This window comes from Alexandromys fortis, unplaced genomic scaffold (assembly GCF_014885135.2).
Source record: "Alexandromys fortis isolate MF-2015 unplaced genomic scaffold, M_Fortis_MF-2015_v1.1 scaffold_194, whole genome shotgun sequence".
NCBI lineage: Eukaryota > Metazoa > Chordata > Mammalia > Rodentia > Cricetidae > Alexandromys > Alexandromys fortis.
Window position 1 is genome coordinate 378,171 of NW_026068075.1, and position 24,187 is coordinate 402,357.

Here is a 24,187-nt window from a genome sequence, read left to right on the forward strand (position 1 = left end):
AAAAAAAAAAAAAAAAAAAAGAAATCTAAAAGGGCATCAAACATTAAGGTTCTAAATACTATATAAAATGTAAACTATTTAGAACAGTCTTACTTAGTATACAACAGTAAACTTGGGGGACAGCCGCTTTACGGTGGGCCTCGTGTTAAGCTCCCCACATATATTAGATAATAATCCGAGCCACAACCCAATGAGGTAGATAGAATGATGATTATTATCATTCCTGTTTTAGAGCAGTCGTGACTGAGGCTTGTTAACATTACTTCCAAAGACCGACAGCGATGGTCTTGTTTCTGAGAACCTCGTTATCTGCCGTACGTGTGTCTTCAAGACCTGTTCTCACTGGTTTCAGTATTTTCTGCTGAGGAATTGCCTGTTCATGCCTGAACCATGCATCTTAGAAATAGATAATGTTTGCCTTCATTATTTATTTTTATTTTTAAAATGATTTAAATTGTTATTACTATTAGTGTGTGTGTGTGTGTGTTTTCATATGTCTGTGCACTCATTTCCCTCTATCACGTGGGTCCTGAGAATTGAACTCAGGTCTTTAGGCTTGACCGCAAGTGCCTTTGCCCACTGAGCCATCTTACCAGCCCTGTGTTTTTCCGCTCTCATTGTTTTCTGTCGGACTCTTTGCGCTCCCCACCTGGTGAGCTCCTTGCAGGTATCGACTGTGCGTTTTGCTTCCTACACTCTCTGCACAGCACCGAACAGAACGTTGAGCACACAGTCCGCATTCAGTGCATGCTGATAGAATTGAATTATGAACCATTGTCTCATGTTCCGACTTTTCCTCAAGGGCTTTTAGTTAGAACATTTGGCTGGAATGCCACACAGACAAAACTGAATTAGGGGAAAATGCACAGTCCATGTTGTTGGAGTCGAGGTCTCAGGCTGAACACTTCACATTACCTAATGCTCCGACTTCTTGTCAAGCTGGCTACTTTATTATCTGCTCTCACGAGCACTGCTTTTCTTCGCCTACCTTCTGCGGAGGCGTTTTCTTCACGTGCACTCTTAGCCCCCCCCCCCCTCTCTCTCTCTCTCTCTCTCTCTCTCTCTCTCTCTCTCTCTCTCTCTCTCTCTCTCTCTCTCTCTCTCTCTCATCCTCCAGCACGGCTTTTTGTCTTGCTGAAGAAGTCGCTGTTGTGGCCATCCAAGAGTGACTTAATTCGGAACATGCGGCGTTTCACGTCTGTCTTCACTTTCCTTCATTTTTTTTCTGGTGTCCTTTTTTTTTTTAAATATTAACAGCTGGGTGTAGATGACAACAGCTCAGAGGTGACAACAGAAATAGGAGGCCCAGCCCTTTCTGTCTTTGTTGCTTATACTCAAAGAGGGGGAAAAGACAGGACATTCATACAGAACAAAACACACACATTTGGGGAGTCCAGCGTAGGAGGGAACTCAGAGGACTCATCAATTTGAACCTAATTTAGCCTCTCACGGAAGTCAGCACCTAACTCATTGCCAAAAGTTGTCTTACTCGTAGTTTGTCATTGTTCTTAGTTTTTAAATGTTCTTTTAATCTTATTTTTTAGGTACCTATTTGTTTGACTTTCTAGGGCAAGGTTTCACTCCGGAGCCTTGGTTGGCTTCAAGCTGACAGTGGTATTTCTGCCTTTGCCTCCAGAGTGTTGGGGTTACCCGTACAGCACCATACCTGGCTTGTGACGACTCTGGGCTTTCAAAGCCCTCTCAGAGTTGAAAAAGAAAGCCAAAACTCTATTCTTTCATTTTTCTTCAATGTCCCAATCAGTGTGATCACACTCTTGCTTTCTCGGCGCCAGAGCAGGCAGTGAGGGAGGGCGAAAGCTTGCGTGGAGGCAAGAGTAGGCCCATCTTCAGTGATGCTCTCCCCTTGAACTTACAGATTTGATCATTGCACTTAGGCAGCAATGCCTCCCCCCTCCCCCGCCCCCGCCAAACAGACGTGCGTGAGAGCTGCCTGAGCGAGAGTGGGAAAACACCCTTCCCCAAAGCCCCTTATTGAAGCTTCCAGCCTGGCCCTCTCTGCACCTGTGACTGTTTGAAATCTGCACCCTGCCAGCTTTGTTCGTCAGTAATCCCTGCTGAGGGAATTTGGGCCTGCTCTGCACAGCCACTTCCATCTGCACTTGGCTTTCGCCTTGAGTCCACAGTTCTGGCAAGTGCTAGCTTCTTCAAAGCCAGGGAGAGGAGAGTGCGCATTCGAAATCATCTGCCCGGGGTTGCGGGGGGGGGGGGGGGAGTGGAAAATGGGAAACATGCTCAGTTTGGAGGCATTTCATTCTTTGGAAAAATATGAAACCTCCACTGGTTTATTGTTTGTCGGCTGCCAAGTGTGTTCTCCTCCCACCCCCCACAAGACAGAGGAAACTGTCTCTGAATCTCAATTTTTTTCTGAGACAGGGTTTCTATGTGTAGCCCTGGCTATCCTGGAACTCACTCTGTAGACCAGGCTGGCCTTGAACTCACAGAGATTCGCCTGCCTCCCGAGTGCTGAGATTAAGGTCATGAGCCACCAGGACCAACTTCTGAATCTCATTCTTAACCATACACCAATGATATGGAAAGTTTCTGCTCCAACCCACACCAAAGTTATCAGATAAGATGGAGTTAGGCAGGGTTCGGAAACAATTGTCGGTCATCACAATGGGGTCACGACTGCCCTGTTGCAGCAAACATAAGGTACTGGCCACTCTGAAAGTGTCTGCTCACAACTCAAAACTTTCAGACACTTGCCTCTTCACTATTCTGCCGCCTACATCAGCCGAGAGAAAAATCCGTGTGATTTGGATGTTTGCACATTGCCTCTGGCATTGTGGTTTTATTGTGCCGGAGTGGGAGGAAAGACTGGTAAGGGGCATACTTTTGTGTGAAAGGGCTGGCTTCAGATGGAACCTAGGGCCTCATACCTGCTAAGCAAACACTCCACTGCTGAGCCGTGTTCCTGGCCCAAGGTTTGTGTGTGTGTGTATGTGTGTGTGCACGCGCATGTTCATGTGTGTATGTGCACGCGTGCATGTGTGTGTGTGTTTCTTTTATTTTTTATTTGATAACCAGGAGTTTCTGGGGCTAAGGCTGTAGCTCAGTTAGTAGATGATCTGCCTAGCACAGACAAAGCTGGGTTGAATTATCAGCGTCACATAAACTGGGCATGGCAGCGCATGCTTATATAACCCAACAAACTGGAGGGAGATGCAGAAGGACCAAGAATCTAAGGCTTAGAGACGGCTACATAGTGAATGAGTTCGAGACCTCCACACCCCTGCCTATACGAAACCCTGTCCAGAAATTTTAAAAAAAAGCACAACAGGATGCCTCCTATTGTATAGAGCAAAGTTTAAACACAAACAACAAAACCTCATATAATTCAAAGGAAAGGGGGAAAAAAAAACTCATAAAGCCAGCCTCTGTTTATTCAAAGTGTTGAGTACTTGGAAAATAGATTACAGAATCATCGACTTTTAAAATGGATTTTCACTGAAGTATAGAATACATAGAAAAAGGAATGCGACTCATTAGTGGACAACTTGAACTTTTCTTTGCTTTAGATGAAGTGTCCTTATGCTGTCCAGACTTGCTTCCGTCTCCTGGCTCAAGATATCCCCCTGTCCAGCCTCCCAAGTAGCTGGCACTGAAGGCACTCAGCACTGTGCGCCACTCTTGAGCTTGTTTGGAAACGAGCTGCTCACCTTTGGAAGGACTGTCCACAAATGTAAAACTCCATTTGGTGTATTCCTTTTTAAAATGGGCATACAAAATAACAGGTTTCATTATGGCATTTTCATGCATAATCATGGTAATTTACCTTCATTCGTGCCCCTACTGCCCGAGCCCTCCTCACTCGACGGTCCCAATCTTCCCCTCCACCGGTCCCCACCTGCTTTCATATCACAAGCATATGTCTACATAGAAAAGTCTAGATGCTATCCACAAGAGGAAACATGACATTCTATCTGTCTCCCATTCTGCTTACCAGCCCCCCACATTTCTTCCTCCTCTTCTAGTAGTCTCTTTTCTCCCTTCAAATCACATTTATGTTTATATTAAAATCCAGATTTTACATATTACAGAGCATGCAACATTTGTCTTTTTTTAGTCTGGCTTATTTTGCTTAACATGACTTGCCTAACATGCTGGATTTTAAAAATAAATGTAGCCACGTAACCAGAACAAGACACAGGATTAACTGCGTTAACTAATTAGTCCCTGCGTTAACTAATGAGCTGTGACTTTGGCAAAGCGACTTTCATTTGGTGTCTGGAAACAACAAAAATTAAGCTGGGTATGCAGTGCACACCTAGAATTCCAGCTCTTGAGGGGCAAAGGTCGGAAGGGTATCAAGGGTTTAAAGGTCACTGAGCTATCTAGAGTTTGAAGCTAGTCTGAAATATGTGGCCCCTTTACAAAACAAACAAACAAAAAAAAACCAACAAAACTGAGAGGAGTGTAGACGATGCAGTGGTGGGAAGAGCTTCCTCACAAGCCCAAGGAGTTTCGAGCCTTGGAACACACAGTACAAAGGGAGAACTGGCTCTGTTTTGTTGTTTTGTTTTGTTTTGTTTTGTTTTTTGGTTTCTGTTTGTTTGTTTTTTGAGACAGGGTTTCTCTATGTAGCCCTGGCAGTTTGGGAACTCACTCTGTAGACCAGGCTGGCCTCGAACTCAAAGATCCACCTGCCTCTGCCTTCCCAGTGGTGGGATAAAGGCGTGCACCACCACCACCCTGCAAGAACTGACTCTTGAAAGTTGTTCTCTGACCTCCACATGCGTGTCATTGCGTGCACGCACACACACACAAAGAGAGAGGGAAAGAGAAAGTAAAAGGAAGGAAAGAAGGAAGAGAAGAAAAATGAGAGAAAGAAAGAAAGAAAGAAAGAAAGAAAGAAAGAAAGAAAGAAAGAAAGAAAGAGTACTTATTTCATCACAGCTCTAGAGGCCAGAAATCTGAAATCAACTTTACAGCAAGACTTACTTTGCTTTCTCCTGGGACTTTAGAGAAATCTCCTTCCACAGCTCTCACGGTTCTCAGTATGCTTTGACTTGTGGCTACGTCAGTCTAAAACTCCCTGCCTCTGTCTTCTCCCTCTGTTGGACCTTTCCTCCTTCTGCCTCCCTTATGAACCCTGAACATTTGAGCCAAGGGCCTCCTCGGATGATCCAGGATGATCTCATCTTGAGATCCATAGCTTAGTTACATCTGCAAGACCCCTTCCTCAGGCATGGGGGCTCGCACCTTTAATTGCACACTCAAGTAGAGACGGGTGGATCGCTCTGAGTTAGAGGCCAGCCTGGTCTACATAGAGTTTAAGGGCAGCCAGGGACTCAGTTTTAAAAATGTTCTTCCTCAAACAAGGTCAGCTTCACGTTTGAGATGTGTATGTATCTTTCTTGGAACCACCATTCAATCTCCTATATCCCTCATCTGTCCTCCCAGCCATTCCCCTGTCAAATCGCATGACTGGCCTGGCCCCTAACAGATTACTTTTTCTCTAAATTTGAACTTTATTGAGATGGAATCATAATAAGATATTCCCTCTTGCTGGATGGCTTTTTTTTGCTCAGCATCATGTTTGTAAATTTAATATATTATCTGTAGCTCTTGACCATGCTTCTTGCTGCCACATAGTATTCCACGGGTATTTGCCACTACTGCCCTTTCTCTTCTTGATACAACTTTTGGTTTGTTTTCTGTCCTGACTAATATACTGTTAGGAACATTTCTGGTTTTGTTTCTTGAAAACCTAGGCATGCTTTTGGGTTTACCTGGGAATGAAATTCATGGCTCCTAAGACGTGTGCATAGTCAGCTTAGATACACAACGTCAAAGAATTGCAGGTTGCCATTCTGGCTCAAGTATTTCATCAACATGCGGGCCCAAACTCAGGCTGGATTGCCGTTATCAGATGATGCCATTGAAAGAGAGCTCAGGGATGGGGCGTGGGTAAAGCAAGAAGCATACTGTGTGAGCAAATGTGGAAGACAGGCTTAATCACTTCTTCCCTACAGTTAGGCCTCTCGTTTGCTGGCTTAGGATTAAGTGTCTCAGGCAAGCTCTCTCCCTCACTTGTGTGGGCAAGGGAGTATTATTCATGAAGGACTTATTTATTTGTTTATTTATGTATGTGGTTCTGGGAATGGTACCCAGGACCTCACACATAGTAGACAAGCCTTCTATCACCGAGCTACGCTTCCAGGTTCTGAATGCCTTCATTTAAAGAAATATCTGTTTAAAAAAAAATCCCCATCTTTTGTACCCTGAGCTATGAAGAGCCAAAAGCAACTTTAAGTTGAAAATTATAAACAACAACAATAAAATAATTTAGCAAAATACCTTTCCCACACCCTACTGTGTTACTTCTTAAAAAATGATTTGGTGTAGCGAAGTTATTACTTCCCAGAATCTTTTTCCCCAGGAAGAAATTTAAAAACTGAACATTTTGTGTCACTGTTCCCACGAATCTTTTTTCCAATTTGTCTTTAATAGTACAATATAAAACATGTTTTCTCGATGGAGTTATCTTTCTTTGGGATAACAAGACAATAAATCCATAACGACAAATTTTTATGCACAGTCTTACCCTGAATTCTTCATATAGATTATCAGACTTCCTTGACTACGGTCATATTTTTCACATAATAATTTCCTGTAAATTTCCTAATTATTCCATCCTGTCAGATGCCATCGGTCCTGCTGAGGGACAATTGTATCTAAACAAATCAACAGGTTTTGCGTCACTGTGTAAACATGAGGGAGAATCAGCCCTAAACGCTATGCTGGCACTTGGGTGGAAATGAAGCATTCTAAATCCCGTGCTGGGAATGCCTCTTTCAAGCTCCCTTGGAAGCTAACTTTCCTAACTTGTGGAGCCTAAGACAAAGCCAAATGAATTTTGGAAAGGTCAGTGGGAACGGGATTGGGGTGGGACTTTCCCAGAGAATGTTTGAGCCTTTTTGCTCCAGGAGCTGTCTGGTCACTGCACAATTTGTCCTTCCCAGAGTGGGTGGAGAAGGGAGCAGATGCAATTCTTCTCTCTTGGTACCTGGGCCCAGAGGGGCTGGAAACCTAAGATTTTCCCAGCTGACCCCAGGGGGAGCCATCTCATCCTGGGAAAAAGCTTGTTTGAACCCCTTGAACAGTATACTTGTGTCAGGAACCTTGGGGAGGGAGCGAACAGCTGTGGGAAGGAAAGCACGGAGAACTGTGCACCGTGTGTGCTGTCTCCAAAAGGGCTGCCCAAGCGTTTCACACAGTCCGGTTCTGTGCACTGGAGAAGCTGCTCCCTGAGGTCAGCTCCAGGAGCCCCTAAGCTCCAGTGCTTCTGCTGAGGGATCCCAGGCATTGCCGTCAGGAAACCCCTTTCCAACAATAATTGACCTTTCTCCTTTACTTTTTTTTTTTTTTCCAGTTTTTCCCTTTTGCTCACATCCCATCTTGTTCCCACTCTGTGCTTTTCCCTTCATCTCAGTGTTCTCTTTATTTACTTCTACCCTCGAAGACGCGGCCAAGGAATTCTGATGGCTCTCAGGGTTACAAGGGAGCTCAGGTCTATCGGTCTGCCAGGACTCAGCAGTTGTGAGAAACCAATGCCTCCCCAAAGGTGCTTCTCCCTGTTGGACTCTGTCAGCTTCACCCTCTTCTACTCATCTGCTTTCACATTCTCTGTTCACCCATGTTCATGTGGAAGTGAGTCTCTTCAGAACCTATAAGCACACACCTTCAACTACTTAACTCCCACTCGGTTTGAAGCTCAATCTAAAGGGAGCAGGATGAAAAAACAAATCGTCCCTCCTTTTCCTCTACTCCCCTTGATTGTCCATCCACCCAGCTTGCTTCCTACAATACTTTGGTATGTACAGAGTTTCTGCACCTCTTCCTCCACATCCCCCTTGCAACGTCAAGCGGAAGTATAAAGAAACACACCATTGTAGTTGGGAATCAGGGGTGCTCCCCATCAGTTTGCAGGCACATTCATGCATTTCCTGGCTTCTCCACTGGCCCTGGTCCAGAGTGCTAGCAAGCGAGTCACAAGGAAATTGTGTGTACGTGAATGTCATGAGTGAACCAGCAGGTGACTTGCTTCAGAATTAGGCCGTGGCAACCCCTAACCCCCAAGCGGCCATCCAGTGTTGGCCAATGTAACCACACTAGTTAACACCCCAGATTGGGTTGGACTTATGAATGGAAGGAAGGGAGATCCCCATGCAAAGGAGCAGCTGTCACTTTGGTTAATTCTTGGGATCCACAAGCCCATCCCCATTGCCAGGGCTCCAGTGTCGAGATGATGAAATAGGTGATTAAGGGACTTGGAGGCCAGTCCACACTGCAGCTTTGTCTGGAGTATTCCAACGACAAGTGTTATTAGTCCACTAATCATAACATTGCCTGCCGTGGAATTTCCTTGGGAAGGAATGGGGCAGCGCCTCTATGCCAGAGGGCTGCACCGCGTGAAAATACTAGCACATCGCAGTCGGCTGTTCTGCGAGGAGAGTCCAGCATCCAATTCAGGAAATAGGTCACCGGGCCGCGAGATGCGCTGCTATTTTCATCTCCTTCCTCACACTCCTGTAGTTTTTATATACTTCCCTCTGGGGAGAATCAAGCTCCTTTGAGTCACTGGCTTTTTGGAGTACCATACAAAGGAAGATGCAAGGAGACTGTGAAGACAGAGGCGTGGGGTTCTGTGGCCAGCCGCGTGGAGTCCAGTGGCTTCTAGGAGTGATGGCTGGCTCTCCAAGGCGCTCCTCCACTTGGTCCCTTTCAGCGGGGTCTTCCCCAGGTCTAGGGCCATGATGGCTTAGGCGGCCGCAGCTGTGTCTGCCAGACAACAAATGTTTAGTGAGATGATGAAGAGGTACAAATGGGTTGAAGGGTGCCAGAGCCTTCTCGTAATGAGCATAGCAAATCCTCGGTTTCCAAGGATCTTGGGAGGACAAGATGTTCTCATTTGGAGGATTGGGCTGCCAGGACTGTTAGTACCAGCTGTTGGATTTAGAGACCACCCCTGGAGGTGGGGTCAGGGGCCCAAGCAAGCTTTCCTTTTAGTCTATACTTCTAGTCACTTGGGCCTTCAGAAATAGGAATCTGGGGGGCCCCTAGGTTCTGCCGCCAAGCAGCTGCCTTTCTTTCCTGGCTCAGTCTAAAGTTCCCCCTGGCTTTTCCTAAACCCAAGCAGTTGGCTGTGGCCCTGCGGTGTCAGCAAAGGACATTTGTGAGCCCACAAGGATTTGTAGATTTCATATTACATCCCACCCCACCTTTTTAAAAAAAAGACAGACAGATGATCTGGCATTCGAAGAGACTACCTCGCCCCTGTTTGTTTTTAACCATTCCACTTCTGGGTGCTCCTGGAAGCACACTGTTGTGTTGAACAGACACAATTCGATTTTATTGGGGTATAGTTTCTGGGTCTCAGCTAACCAGCTTAGCGCCATCATCCCAACCTGATCTTCCAGGAGCTGAGGCAACGAAATGATGTGGGAAAAATCTGAAGAGGTTGCTTGATGTTTGAGAGGAGAGGCCTTCCACGATGGCTGTTTTTCTGAGACCTCGCCTCAGTTTCTCTGTGTGTCTCTCTATGTCTTTCTCTCCTTTCCTCAATTAGTAAGGACCTAGCTAGGCAAATAAGAAAGAGGGATCTATGTGCTTTGAACCTCAGAAGAGTTTCAGTCTTTTAAACTTGGATCTAGTCGGTTGCCAGGCATGGTGGTAGATTCCTGAATCCCAGTACTTGGGATGCATAATCAAAAAGATCATCACAAGTTCAAGGCGGCTCTGGTTTTCTGGTGAGTCTTGGACTGAAATGAACAACAGGGTAAGACCTTGTCTCAGTCAAATTCTAAGTAATTGATGAACACAGTTTCCATCCTTTAGCCATGTGTCTCTCTTTTCAAATGACCCTTTAGAGAGCCAGTTGTCATAATTGATTAATGGAAGGCAAATCTCTAAGTCAGCGTGGTGGCCTACATGACTGTCATCTCCACACAGGGAAGGCTGGAGGAGCATTACTGGGAGTTCAAGCCTAGCCTGGACAACGTCATAAGTACCAGTCAAGTCAGGGCTACATAATGAGACTCTCTCTGAAATAAATAAGTAGATAGATAATAAATTAGTAAGGAGCAAAAGAAATAATGGAAAAGAAGCCCGCGGGCAAGCTCCTTCAAGGATGGCCCACAGGGCCGAATGTTTACAGTAGCCCTGCTGTAAGCTGTGTGGGAACTTGTTGCTCACTAGCTATGGAGTTCCTTCCCCTGCAGAGGGAAGCATGAGCTCTCGGGGCCAAACACTAAGCGAAGAAAATGCTTTCCACATCCTGAAAACTGGCAAAGTGGCCACTGAATATTGTCTTCGCTCGCACCGAAACTCACCTCGTTGGCTTTCTCATTCCATTTCCTGTTTAATAGCAACTGAAGGAGTTACAGGAGATGTCCCCCTACGTGTGTGTGTGTGTGTGTGTGTGTGTGTGTGTGTAGCAACTGAAGGAGTTACAGGAGATGTCCCCCTACGTGTGTGTGTGCCCGCACACACACACATGCACACACACACATACACACACACACAAACTCACACACTGGAGCCTGGCTATTTTCGAGGTTCCATTTGGAGTGGGAAGGCCCCAGCGGGGCTGGGGGTGGGGAGAGCTACGGGGAGGGAGGCATTATTCTCCAGCTTGCAGCTGTGGCAGCCAATACAGTATCCCCCACATGCCAGATCTGGGCTGTGGGCCAGAGGCTCCCCACCCTGATTTATAGTGTGGACAGAGATGTGGGTGTTTTGTGAATATATTTTGATGATGATAAAAAAAATGCGAGAGGGGGGAAAACACCATTCCTTAAAAATGTGCTGAGGGAGAGAAGCGGAGGCCTCACCACCAGATTAGGGTAGCTCTGCTGTTAGCAGTAGCGGCTCCTTGGACTAAAGGGTCTTGAAAGAACGCTTCATGAGAGGCAGTACCCCTTAGAAGGCAGTGAATTGTGAATGAGACCCTGTATGCCAGTTACTGGGGGTAGATTACGCTTACTGTCCCCTCTGCAGGTGTGGAGTGGAGGGGATTTGGCCTGCATTTTAACTCCTGCCAGCCCCCGAGAACAGAGAAAGGGAGCTGGCTTGCTGAGCTCTGGGGACACCCTGAGTCCCACGCTTTCCCAGACTCACGGTTATCTAGACACTAGCAGGCTTTGCTTTTGGGATCAAGCCCAGGTTGTTGCCAATGGGCAGTGGACAATAGGTTAAGTGTGAAAAGGCCACCAGGATGGAGTCTGGGCAAAAACAAAGAGAAAAATAAAACAAAGGACAAAAAAAAAATCCACCTCAACACAACAATTTATTCTCAACCTTCAACTCAATTGGTTTGAATGGGGTCCCAACTAGGGCTGAGGAAGTGGAGTGGAAGCAGAGAGGCTAAGCAGGGTCTGGGAATGGAGGCTCCCACCACAATGTTCCTCTCCCAGGCGAGGCGGAGCCAGGCACGGGTTTCCTTATTTTCCTCAGGAAACACCAGGCGCAGCTGCCTGGCTTTCTCTATTGCATCTGGGCAGGAACCTCCAACAGGTTTCCTAGGACCCACACGGGTCTTTGAGGATGAGAGATTTATTCTACAAAGGCGAGGCTACCAGTCGGGCCTTGTTGTGTTGGACTGCAACGATCAAAATCACATCAGTCTACAACCCCCCAATACACACACACACTTACACACACACATTCACACACTCACACATACTCACACACACACTTACTCACTCATGCACACACACTCACAGTCACACACACTCACACAGTCACACACTCACACTCATTCATACACTCACACACACACTCACACACTCATATACACACACACACACACAGAGGAGGAGCAGTGGACATTCTCATACCTGCAACTTGTAGTTTCTATCAAGAACACCCTGCTCTCTTCTCTGTCACTCACACTCCTCCTCCTGGCCTCGGGTCCTCCAGGTCAGAGGGTGCCCTTGTTCCTAACACCCCTGCCACCTTGCCAGGCTCCTGCTTGTCTTTAAGCAGCTGCTCCTTCTGGGATGCTCCCTTTAAGTCATGTCTTCTCCATCCTCATACACGTTCTGCTCTCTGAGGAAAGAGGGTCTCGCTAGCCTCTCTGGATTACCCAGCCTGGGGCTTTGGACATCTCCGCCAACTCCAAAACTCCCTGCTAGTCAGAAGACCCCCCCCCCAAAAAAAAACAAAATAACAGACAAAGATGTATGAAGGAAAAAAAATCTGCCTCTGCAGACCTAGCAAGAATCGGTGACTGGAGCTTTTTCTTTTGTTAGTTTCCTCACCAAAACACAGACAGACCCACGGCACCCACAGGGCAACTGTGGGGTTATTGAGCCTCCAGGAGGCAAATCTCCTGCCTTTAGCCCTGGAAATTTTCTGTTTTACATCCAGGATGAACTCGAAGAGTCCATGAAAGGGACTCTGGTCTATATCACTCAGGGCTGACTCCTTCGGCGGATGGCAGGAAGCCCCCTTTTTTAATTTCCCACTTCCTGCTTCAGAGCTTAACAAAGGACTTGTGTATAGGATGCATGTGTGCGTTAATGTGTGTGTGTGTACCATGGGAGAATGTACACAGGACCTTTGTCAATTCATTCCATTTTGGGGGGAGAGGAAACAGAAGTGGATGTCTATTCCTGGCACTATCAGGGAGCAGCAAGGGGGCCCCTCTCACTAGCTAGCTTTCCTTGTAGTTCATTCCAAATGTCTTTTTTTGTAACTCTGGGGTTTGAAGCCACATCCCTGCCTTCTGGCTATCTCCCACCCCTCACCAGGCACCCCCAAAGCTGGACTATACACCCTGGGGCCACGTTCTCGAAAACCTGGGAAGACACCATTGGCCAGGAGGGCGAGGAGTAGAGCGAAGCCCATTTACAGACCGAATGTGCTAATTGTAAATGTTCTTATCTTGTCATTAAAGTGAATCTGGCAGGCCCAGTACTTGGCAGCCCCTGGTTAGCTATTAGGTCTATGCTACTGTACTGGCTGGGCAGTCATAAAAATGTATCTCTTTGAAAAACGATCCATCATGTACACCAGCCTCCTCTGCACCCATTAGACCAAATTGGGATGACTAGAGAGTTCAGTCTTGGCTGGCCAGGTGTTGGAGTTCACATCCCTCTGCAAGAGTAGACAGACAGGGGGCTACAGAGCTGCCTGCCCCTTGGGGCACAGTAGGAAGACAGGCCACAGCCCAGGCTCCACCCACATCACTCCCCTGTCTGCTAGAAGTCAGCTTTATGGTTCCAGTCCCAGGTCCGGGCCACCCCCACTCTGTCCATCCAGCCTTGGTAAGTAACTCACTAGTTGGGAGTCCTTGATAAGGACTTAGGACAGGACTTGCAGACACTGCAGCGTTTGAATAGGGACCTCAAGGGAGGTAAGAGGGCCCCCGGGGGTGGAGACCAAAGTGCTCATCTTATGGATATTTTCTTAACTTTCTCCTTAGGAGACACTGGGAATTCCCAGCACCAGGAGGAGTGATCGGGCCAACAGGGCCAGCCAGGGCTTTGGTGTGCCTCAGAGATCTCACATAATACAGTCTCTGTCACATGGCGCCAAGCTCTCTCTTCCCTCAGACAGTGTGCTAGGCATATGGCCTTCACAGGGGACACTCGGAAAGTGTGGGATAGGGCATGTGTCTGTGCATACCCCGGAGGAAGACAACGCTTGAAATAGCCTTCGTTTGATTTAAAAGTCTCAATAATAGAGAAATTACCTAACCCCAAAGACACACGGAACTTGGAAATCAAACCTGGCCACTGCTGATTTGCTTTTTTTTAGTTTTTAGGTTTTTGGTTTTCTGAGACAGGCTTTCTCTGTGTAGCTTTGGAGCCTGTCCTGGAACTAGCTCTGTAGACCAGGCTGGCCTATCATCTGCTCACTTTTAACAATTGAGTATTTCAGGCTAAGTATTAAGCATGTGCCAGGTGTACTGCAAATCCTCTGTGTGCTATGTAGGTACAGTTACAGACTCCTTTTGTAGATAAGTAAGCAGAGGCTCAGACACATTTATCTGAGTCACACTGAAATTCAAAGCCAGAGGAGCTTGGAGCATAGATTTCAACATCAGGCAGCAGGAATATGCTTTGTTTTATGGACAGGTGTATGAAGTTAAGCCTTGTCTCATTTTGTAAGTGTTCTCTGGGAGAGGCCGTGGCCTGGCCTGAGACCAATGGCTCTGCAGCTCAGAGAGGCTTAGGGAGAGAGAGACATGGGAGCCTTTACGGAGACGTCAGGAAAAATGAGCAGCCAGAAAGACTTGTTCAAGGTCATGGAAGCTGTCAAGGGCAGAGCCAAGTTCTGGCAAACTCACGCCCTCCGCTGCAGCTCGCACCTCAGCCTGTGCACACACCCGGAGGCTACCCCGCCTCTGCCTCTCCCCTTCCCTCTCCCTTTGCAGTCAGAAGGGACCTGTTTGCCAGGTAGCAGTGACAGGCTTGATTGACACTTCAAGGGTTTTGCTGAGTCGCAGTTCCCAGCCAACCGAGTGAATTCTGAGGTAAACAGACAACTCTTGGATGTCAGCAGTTATTCCCCTGGGGAAACCTTGCTCCAGAGCTCCCACAGAAAAGCCTTTCCTTGGGAGAAACTCAGTGCTGGCTGGGAAGATGAGCTGATGAGCTTCCAGAACAGTGACTGGCATTTGACAAGGCTGAGCTTATCCAGAAGGGGCATTTCTGTGGATTGCGGCTATCTAACTCTCTTCTGTGGATCCTCCATCCCTTCTTGCTCTCATTGTCCCTTCATGACTACCCCCCCATAGCACTGCGTCTTCCATTGTCTGCCTGTACGCGGACAATAAAACCATCTCTAGCGTATCATAATTCCTTCATTGCTTTCTTGGGCCTGGGTTTCGGGAATCAGGGATATTAAGCCAAAGGAACAAATCTCTGAGAGAAATTGTAGACCTCAGTCAGCAGGCCAGTGGAATAATCAAGAGGTAGTGAAAGTTCTTGAAATTCTATTCCTGTGTCTGAATGCCTGCACCTACACCCCATTCGAGAACTAGGGTCTGTAGTGGAGGTTACCTCAGCCAGGACTGACATGATCAAGTCGAAAGGCCATGAGCGCTGGAAACTGCCACGGATAAGTTACTGTGTGGTGCCTCTGTTTCTTCATCCTGTAAGTGGGATAGTTATTATTCCTAATTCACATATAAATTTGGTTAACTTGAACATGTGTGCTCATGCATCTGTGTGTGCGCGCACACTTGTGGCACAAGGGGAGGTGCTTAGTGTGTGGTATCTAATCTTGCCATTTCTTCACTAAAATTACCTTAACCTTCAGGTTCCTGAAAGAGGTAAGAGTGGGGAAGGACCATTGGCAGGAACTATTGCGTATCTGTGGCGGGCCCCTACCGCGCTATGTGTGAAGAACATAACCAAAAGCCATGAAGGAAGGAGCCTCTTTGGCGGCATGCTTTGAACTTCCTCTCAAAGCCCCAGCTGGAAGCTTGGTGGAGAAAGACCCAGGATTGTTCCTTACATAGCACAGGAAACAGTTTCGAGGCTAGTTCTCAGCGGTCCACAGCCAGGTAGGTTTGTGTTCAGTCCTTGTCTTTCCTCTTTGATTGTGGCGTGGTCCTAGGCAAGCACACTACCTTCTCCTGTGTGCCCCTCTGGCTTTATGTATCGTGTGCTCCAAACAGATCTGTAACTTCCACTCTAGACAGGGGTCTCTTATAGTCAGGACAAGGGGATTGTGAATATAGATTTAAACCTTTAAATTTTATCTTATATTTAATATACTAAACTAATTTTGAAATTAAACTATGATTATATTATTTCCTCCTTCCATTTGCTCTACTCCAACGCCTCCCCTGTTCCTTCTTACCTATAAGCTAGATGTGGTGGCACATACTTGTAATCCCAGCACTCAGGAGGAGGAAGCAGGAGGATCAGAAGTTCAAGGTTATCCTTGGTTACACAGTGAATTTGGAACCAGCCTGGCATATATGAAGCTGTCTCAATAAACAAAAGAAAATCGCTTTTAAATATTATTTTTACAAGCATTCTTTATTTCTCCAAGTGGGTTCTTATAGCTCTTTAGTATCCTTTTATTTCAAATGTATATATGGGTTTGTTTCATGATATAAGGTGCAAGCTGCACTGTGTAGGCCTCTTTCCCATGTATATATTTATTTTTGTCTTGGAGGTAAAAAATTAAGAACAAAATAAAGTTTACTATCTTAATAATTCTTTCTCGCTCTCTCTCTCATTCTTTCTTTCTTTTGTTGTTTTGTAAGACAGGGTTTCTCTGTGTAGCCTTGGATGTCCTGAAACTAGCTCTATAGACCAGGCTGACCTTGAACTCACAGAGATCAGCCTGCTGCTGCCTGCCAAGTGCTGAGATTAAAGCTGTGCACACCCACCGCCAAGAAGGTATTTCTTTTATTATTTTTAACTGGACTTTAAACCTCCTTTACAATTATTTTTGCAGCTATCATACAAAGTAGCAGGTTAGTTTCACTGCGGCGTTCTCATACATCGAGAGCATGAGACTTCTTTCTTTTGTCTTAGCTCTAGGGACACCTTCACAAGTCTCCTGGCAGCGTAATCTCTCCCTTTTTGAATATCCAAAATGTCTTCATATCTCCTTCGTTCTAACGGATAATTTTGACTCGAGATAGAATTCTCACAGTTCTTTTCTTTCTTTTCCTTTGGTTAATACTTTCAACATCTCTTCCCATTCCACTGCCTTGTGGCATGGATCGTTTTGAGGAGAGCTTTTGTAGGTAAGGTCTCATGTAGGCCAGACTGGCCTTGAACTCCCTATGTAGCCATGGATGAGCTAGAATCTACTGCCTGGGCACTGGGATGCCAGGCTTGGACCACCACAACCAGCTCCTGATGAGAAATGAACTGTTCGTGTTATTTCAGATCTCTTTTAGGTGATGCATGGCTTCTCTGTTTCTGCTTCTGAGGTCCTCTGCATCTTTGGCCTCTCACAGTGCCATGCTATCTGAGTGAGGGTCTTGCAGAGATCCTCCTTCTTGGAGCTGATTTGACTTCTTTCACATGTAGGTTAATGTTTTCCATCCATTTGGGGAAAGTTTGGACTATTCTTTGTTCCAATAGTCTTTTTTTTTTAACCACTGTTCTGCCCTCTACTCTTTTTGTGATTGTTTGTTGTTGTACTAAGATGTGTCCCATGGGTCTCCTGCTGTCTTCCTATCTGCTTCTCACACTGGATTATATCAATATCTTCAAGGTTTTTAATTCATCCTATTGCCTGTTAAAACCTACCGTTGAACAGCTCTCGTAAACAGTTCATTTCTATTATTATATTTTAATTCCAGATCTCCTACTTTTATTTTATTATAAATCTCCATGCTTTCCTGATTGTCCCTCCTTCCTTCTTTTCTTTTTGGTACTGGAAATTGAACTCCGAATCTTGCATGTTCCAGACAAATACCCTACCACTGTGTTCTATCCTAGCCATCTGCTTTCTTTTCTAAATGGGATCTCACTAAGTTGCCCAGACTGCTCTTGAACTCACTCTGTAGTCCAGGCAGGCCTGGAACTTTTGATCCCCTGCCTCAGCCTCTTTAGTAGCTAGAATGAAAGGTTTTTGACAATGGGTCTGAATCTATTCTCTTTTGGGTAAAATATTATTCTCATATCTTCTTTTAGCTCTTAGACATGATTCTCTTGAGCCTTTTTAACATACAAAATAGGTGAATTTTAAAACTCTAAAAAATAAGCTTCTTAAGTATGTTTTTCTCCTTCCTTTCCTGTCTTTCTTTTTCTTTCGTGGATACACTTTCTATTAATTAGTTCTTGATCTTGTGTATGGGCTGTTTATCTACAGGTAACAAATTCTTCGGAAACTTGACATTTTGAGTGTGATGTGTTGCAGTCCTGGAAGTTGGATTCTTCTCTCCCAAGTTTGCTGTGGGTGCTGCTTGTAGTAGCGGGTGCTTGTTTGCTCGGTGCATTCTATTTGAACGTCTAGCCGAGGCGGTAGGCCCTACCTCGTAGCTGTAGTTTATAAAGTAGAACTCTCCCTACTGTTTGCTTTGGCTGCTGAACAACTCTTTTGATGAAACTCGAGGCCAGTCACTTGGAGAAGAAAGTCATAAATATTAAGCTTTTCTTGATGCCTCTTAGATCTTAGCTGAGCAACCTCCATTCAAAGAATTCATAAATCACAAAGCCAATCAGTATCCATTATCTGCCTTCATGTCAGGAAGAGAAGAAAATAACAAGAGATTTATAGGCACGAGAGGAGCTCTCATTCCATTCTTCTCGAAAGCTAGAAAAGACCCCAATGAAAACAAACCACAAAGCGGGAGGAAAAATAAAATAACCCAGGGAAGATGGCCCTTACCCCATTTCCTTCCATTCCTGAGCTTCCCGAGTCATGAGGGAGTATACTTGCCTAGAAACTAGAGTTGTGTGATCTTGCCAGAAACAGGCACGCAGACTTCCCCTCCACAGCAAAAGGGACAGACAGCCTTGCTGTCAACATGGAGGGGAGTGTGTGCGACAGAAAGATTGGAAAGCGTGGTCAGAATGTCTCCAACACTGGAAGATGGTGGTACCAGGGAGAGAAAGGGATTAGTGGGGACAATAATTAGTAGAGACAAAGAGTGGTCAAAAAATACCTTGCCTCGGAGGCAGGCTTTGAGTAAGAGCTAGTTGCCTTTTTTTTTTTCTTCTTCAGTTTCATGTTCTCCCCAAGTAGTTTTTAATATTGTCATCTGGGTTCGTGTAATATTTCTCAACTATCACCTGTTAAGACTCATTTAACAGATACTAGTCAGGCACTGGGAATACTGAAATGAATAAAACAGATCCTTCCAGGTTGTATGGGAAACTAGTATACAGAAAATAGTATTATAGCGAGGGCAAGGCTGTGGCTGAGGGAAGCCTGGGGAGCGGGAGCCCTGGGGAGGCCCCTCACTCTGGCTCCGGGTGGGAGTGAGGGTGGGCAGCAGGATTCAGTATGGCCTCTGGCAGATGATAAGCATGGACAGAAACTCATCTGACAACTTTGTCAACTGTTGCTGGCAGGAATGTGCAAGGGTGCAAGCACCCTAAAGAAAAGAAACAGTAAATGTAGACACAAGTCACGGGGAATTTCTCGCATATTCATTTGGGTACATTCTACAGTGGGAAAAAATAGTTTTAGAAGATGAATATGGGATATACAAAGGATTCTAGAAGGAAATGAGATTAGAAAGCTAAATAAGGCCAGATCACAAAATACTCTGCATGCTTTGAGGAGGCATCTGCACTTCATCTTGAGGCTCGTGGAGGAGTCAATGAAAGATTTCCCAGGGGAATGACCTGGATAATGGCAGGGAGGGAGTTAAGAGTACAAACTGAAATCCTGTCATTTGCAACGGCATAGATTGAACCGGATGACATTATGTTAAGTGAAACGAGCCAGATGCAGAAAGACAAACATTACATGTTTTCACTGGTGGAATATTTAAAAATATATATATAGGGAGTCAAATAGTGGTTACCAGAGACTTCAGAGAGCTAGGGCAATAGGATGGGTGGGGGAAAGTTGGACAGTGAGTCTTGTTAATGATGGAACAGTAACAAGATTTTCTGATGTTTAATTGCGCAGTAAGGTGGCTGTAACAATAGGAAATAGTTTTGAACATCATCATCATTAAGAAATAGTAAAAGTAGAAAGTGTTGGGTATACTAATTAACCTGACAGTATCTATCAAATCTGTATTTATTATTATTTATTATTAAATCTATGATCCACTATCTATCTATCTATCTATCTATCAATCAATCAATCATCTACCATCTCTCCATCCATCCTCCTTTGTGAATTGGACATGGGCTTCGCACATGCTTGGCAAACCAAGCACTTGACTACTAAACCTATGTCCCTAGCCCAGAATGTGTGTATGTTAATCAAAATATTATTCTCTACCCCATAAATATTATATAGGATAAAGAATATTGTTAAGAATCATAAATATACAAAAAAACTTTTTAAAAGAACACAGAATTTGTGATTGTTGATTTTAAAAATGCGGTCCCTGTGCCAGCAGCCTCAGTGTCATTGGGAACTTGTTGAAATGTTAAATCCTTGGGGCGGAGATGTGGCCGGGTTGGCAGAGTGCTTGCCTTGTGTGCACAAACCTCTGGGCCTGACTTCCCAGAAGGTGTGGTGGCATGGCCTATGCCTATAATCCAATCCCAAGGCTTGTGAGATGGAGAGGCAGGAAGGTCAGAAGTTGAGTGCCATCTTCTGCTACATTTGAGGCCACCCTTGGCTACTTGAAACACTGTCTCAAAACAAATTCGCAGGCTTGGACTCCATTCTAGTTCTACTGAATTGGCAGCTGTCAGAGGTGGGATCCAGGCATCTGCGCGTGAGCAAGCTCTCCAGGTAACTGTGACGCCTCCTGGAGTGGGAGAACTGTTTCTTGGAGAGACTCCCTAGATCAGAATTCTAGCCCTCCTACTGGAAAATCTTGGGCAACTTTGACCCTTTTAGCGGCCCACTTTCCTCTACTATAAAATGGGGGTTTTCAAGTTGTTATGGCAATTGGGTACATCCATTCACATAGGTGCTGAGGGTAATACCTGCTCCACCGCAAGTTATGAACAGATGTGATGGTGAATGAATATTGCATGGTTTTCCGCACCTGCAATCCCAGTACACAAGAGGTAGAGGCAGAAGGATGTCCAGTTAGAGGCCAGCTTGGCCTTTGCAGTGAGGTCCTGTCTGTAAAGGCCAAAGTTTTGGGATGAACTTCAGTGTAGAGTGTTTGCCTGGCGTGCACGAGGCCACGAGGTTTGAGCTGCAGCACTACAAAAACAAACAATTCCTTCTCAATGCCTAACCCTTTTTTATATGGCTTATGAGCCTTAGTTTAGTGTCATAGCTCTGCCTCCCTCTCCTTGTCTCCCAATAAAAAAATCTATTAAACGTTTATTACAAGCTAGGAGGTTGCTTAAGGGGAATTAGCCTAGAGAGGACCATAGCACTATGGAGGGAGTCCAGATCCACTCACTTTATAGAAAGGATAGAACTCAAACTATGGCATTGGACAAGTCCCTGTCCTCCATATGCTCTGGCATTTGGTGACTGTTTGCCTTTCAATGAGTCACACACGACAAACATTTATTGAGGTCTGTTCTCATAACATTCAGGGAATCTGATCACAAGCCCCCGAGATAGCTATAATTCTGTTGTCTCAATACAAAAGGCAAATGCAGAAACCTACGGAAGATAAGTTTGCCTGAAATGGCACAGCGCCCAAGTGACAGGGCTAGGGTGAAAGCAGGCCCTATCTGAATCTGGCACTGCGTCTCTCCTGCCAGGTCACACTGCCTCCCGCAGCACACCGAGGATTCCTCCACAGAGATAAATGTTCACGGTCATGCCATTAAGCAAGGGGCAGAGAAAAGACTAAAGTCCAGATTTTCTGACTCCACGGCCAGTGTTTGGTCTACAAATCACAGTGGCCTCGAACAATGAAGGCTAACAGCATGTTAACTGTTGGACAGATGAATGGTTTGCCTCTTGCCTCCAGGCTCCAAGAACCTTAAGTTAATAGACAACATACAAGCTGTGTAATGAACAGCCACATGGCACAGAGGTCACCAGACCCCTGCAGGAGTCACTTTGAAATGCCTGGTGGGATACACGTAGTTTGAGATGGACTTCCTGCCCTAGGATTGAGTCAGGAGCAGTTTGAAGGTGGGAAAACTGGCGTGCTGGTTTTCTTTCTAAGAAAGAACATAAATAGAGCCTATTGGCCATATCCCTGTTTAGTGATTTTTTTTCACAGTAGTGTGGAATATTGGTGTGCAGAAAGAAAATAGTGGAATCCCTTTTCCTTATCCTTTTTTTACCCTTTGTATCAGAGTTTCTCTATGTAGTCCTGGCTGTCCTGGAACATGCTATGTAGACCAAGCTGCCATCAAACTAACAGAGATCCACCTTCCTTTGCCTACGGTGTGCTAGGATTAAATGTTTGCCACCATGCCTGGCTATTGCTTGTGTTTTGGACGACTTTTAAACCTCTAGTTTTTATATATATTTATGTATTTAATAATATATACACATAAGTGACTCAGAAGTACCAGTTTATAATTTACAAATCACAAATGCACATGTAATATCTCATTTTCTGTTTTGTATATACTTTATGCTATCCACAGTTAATTTATTAGTATATAGTTATAATCCATTACTGTAATTGGTAAAGTAGAAACATGTATTCATAAGTTACGCATACATGCAGTGATGAACAAATATTACAATATCTATTTGTAGGTATATTCAGAAGCTTTTGTTCCAAATAGGGCTGCGAGTTAGACATAGTAGTCCTCCAGCATCCATGAGGAGTTAGAGTGTGCTGAGGCCTGGTTATGCAGCCGTGCAGTGGAAGCCTCAGCTTCTTTCACGTTTCCTAGCCACAGCTGTGCATAGGCCATGCGGCCTGACTCAAGAAGCTACTCTGTGTGTAGAGACTGGCGGAAGAGAGCAAGTCCTCATCCCTACAGTGGCTGATACCGAGTGACAAAACCGCTCATGTGCTCCAGTACGAGTTTGGGTTGATCCACACAAGGGCATGTTCTCTCGTAGTTGAAAACAATGTTAGAGACTGTCATGCGGGTTATACAGCCTTATGGTAGTGAGAAAAAGTGGTTTGTAATTAAAACGGGATTAGTATTTGTATCAAAGGTCCACATACAGTTCTCATATATGGAAGGATTAAGAGGAAATAGCCCAACTTGGGACCACTCCTCTTAGTCTGTTTTTTTCTTCCATGACATTGTTGCTAATTAAGATAATCTCAGCAGCCCCACTGTGGAATGTCCCTCATTTTACAATCTCTCTGGGGTTATGGCCTTTCTGGCAAGAATACCAAAGAAGTGACATCACGCTATCCGTGACGCTCCTTGATCTTTTAATAGCTGTGTCTCCTTGTAAATTTTAATCATGTAATTTAAAAATCGTAAGTGTAAATGGTTGCAAAGATGCTATTTTTCAATCTTTTATAAAGATCAGCATTTAAAATAAAATTGTTAATTTATTTGAAGTGAATTCAATGGCCTTAAGTACCAAAGTGCGTTTATCCACCATCATTTCGTTTTAAAAACTTATGAGCACAGTATTTTAAAACATTTACAGTTGGGGGGGGCACTCGGTGGGTAAAGCATTTGCTGTGTGAGCATGAGGACCTGAGTTCAGGTCTCCAGCACTCATGTTTTTTTTTTTTTTTTTAATGCTGTAACCTCAATGCTGAATGGTGAAGGGTGGATAGGAAGATTCCAAAGGCTTGCTGGTGACTTCCAGATTCAGAGAGAGAACCTGTCTCGAAAAATTAGGTGGAAGGCAATAGAGGAAGATACATTTATTTGCGTGCTCTCTCTCTCTTTCTCTGTGTGTGTGTGTGTGTGTGTGTGTGTGTGTGTGTGTGTGTGTTTTGGGGGTGGTGAACGCATGTCACCATGCACCTGTGGCAACCAGATGACAACTTTCAAGAATGAGTTCTCTCTCCACCCTGTGGATTCTGAGGATCGAACTCACGCAGTCAGGTTTGGAAAACAAGCCCTTCTACCTGCTGAGTCATCTCTAACTGGACCATCTCTTGCATTTCTATGTGTTAGGGTCTGCATGTCAATTAATTAATCCAATTGACATTTTTAATTCAGTATTATATCGTACCTCTAGGTCAATTTCAAGAGATGTAGTATTTTAGTAACATTAAAAGTCTTTTGGTTAGAAAAGGCACATCTTTCTCTGTGTTAGTCTTCTTAAAATTGAAGTGAGATCACCCTAGAGATGCCTGCACATCCCTGTCTATTGTGGCATTATAACAATTGCCAAATTATGGGATCAACCTGGATGCCTACTATCAAATTAAAAAGAAAGAAACTGTAGTACATATGCACAATGAAGCTGATTCAACCATAAAGACCAGAATTGTGTATTTTTAGGAAAAAGTGATTAAAACCCTGCTAAATGAAATAAATCAGACTCGGAAACACAAATATCACATGCTTTCTTTCATACGTGTGATATGCTTTCTTTCATACTATTGATAGCGTGAGGGGAGGGTGAACAAGAACGCAAAAGGGGTCTATTAGGGATATGGAAGGGGAAAACAGGGAATAAGAAAGCCTTAGGGCAGTGGACGGCATAAATATGCGCACAGAAACCTATGTGCACATATAGAAATGGGGCAAAGACC

General features: G+C 45.0%; 1 protein-coding gene across 4 annotated transcripts in view; it reads left to right on the forward strand.

Annotated features, from left to right (window-relative positions):
* Plac1 (placenta enriched 1) overlaps positions 1-24,187 on the forward strand; it is a 163,707-nt gene that overhangs the window by 17,886 nt on the left and 121,634 nt on the right. The window contains exon 1 of one of the 4 annotated variants that reach the window (XM_050121679.1): positions 2,818-2,841. The exons of 2 other annotated variants lie outside the window; for them this stretch is intronic. The gene's annotated coding sequence lies outside the window, so the exon portion shown is untranslated. Of the gene's footprint in view, positions 1-2,817; positions 2,842-6,865; positions 6,889-24,187 lie in introns of those variants that run through there. One more of the 4 variants, XM_050121680.1, reaches the window with a different exon arrangement.